The sequence below is a fragment of the Histoplasma capsulatum genome, genomic scaffold (genome assembly GCF_000149585.1).
Source record: "Histoplasma capsulatum NAm1 scaffold_1 genomic scaffold, whole genome shotgun sequence".
Classification (NCBI taxonomy): Eukaryota; Fungi; Ascomycota; class Eurotiomycetes; order Onygenales; family Ajellomycetaceae; genus Histoplasma; species Histoplasma mississippiense.
In genome coordinates, this window is record NW_001813982.1 from 4,153,356 (window position 1) to 4,154,372 (window position 1,017).

Consider the following 1,017-nt stretch of genomic DNA (forward strand, 5'->3'; position numbering starts at 1 on the left):
ACTATACTTTCTCTAAATCCCTTTTCCTTGTTCCCGCTCCCATTGCAAGGAACAGCTCTAGCTGACTTGCCCGGTACCCTGCAGATGAACAGGATAGTTAACACCGCTGTGCGCAAGGTTTTTCACCCCCTGCGCCAAGGCGCAGTGGGGTTTTCCTAGCTAGACATATGGTAGCAGAACCGCATATCCATTGGATGAAAGCGGAGTATAATAAATAATAATAATTAATAATAAATTTCAATTTATATATAAAAAGACTACAGAATATATATTAAGAAAGTTATTTAAATATTACAGAAACTAGCATTTTTCTATAAAAAATACAGCTAGTAATTCAAATACATCTCATATAAATTTATATGAAGAAATATTTAGAACTTTTATATATGTAATACACAATGAATAATATAATCTTTTATATCATCATTTTCTTATAATAGTTAGATTTGATAGTAGATTATAAATTACCAATAAAATATCAAATATATTTAAAAATGATTGATATATGAGGTGGATAATTTTGTCAATTTGTATTCGTTAGGTGGGTGATGAGGTGGGTGATCACGTTAATCCCAAAAAGGCAATCGATTTTTCTTGTCGACTTTCGGATTAAAAAAAAGTCCCCAAGAGGTCGGATAAAATATCTCCAACAAGAATATAAAGGGCTCCAAGGTCCCAATTCTTCTCAACACTCGTCATAAGTGCAGCTCAACGGGGCCCTCCGCACTCATCCTACATCCACCCTCCCTCCCAATTGGTCCACCCGGTGTGCTCCTTATTGCAATGACATCCTCCATCACTCCCCGCTCCTCCGCCCTTCTCAACTTCACCTCGCGGACCACCATCACCGCTCCCTATACTCACTTCCGATCCTCCCCTCGATCTCCCTTTTCCCCGTCATTGTCTTCGCGATGTCGCCTTCTATCACACCGTCCCTTCTCCAGCACAACACAGCGGGGATGCCTCAATGAGAAACGCCCAGATATTGCGGCCTCAACCGCCAGCCTCCATGAGCTC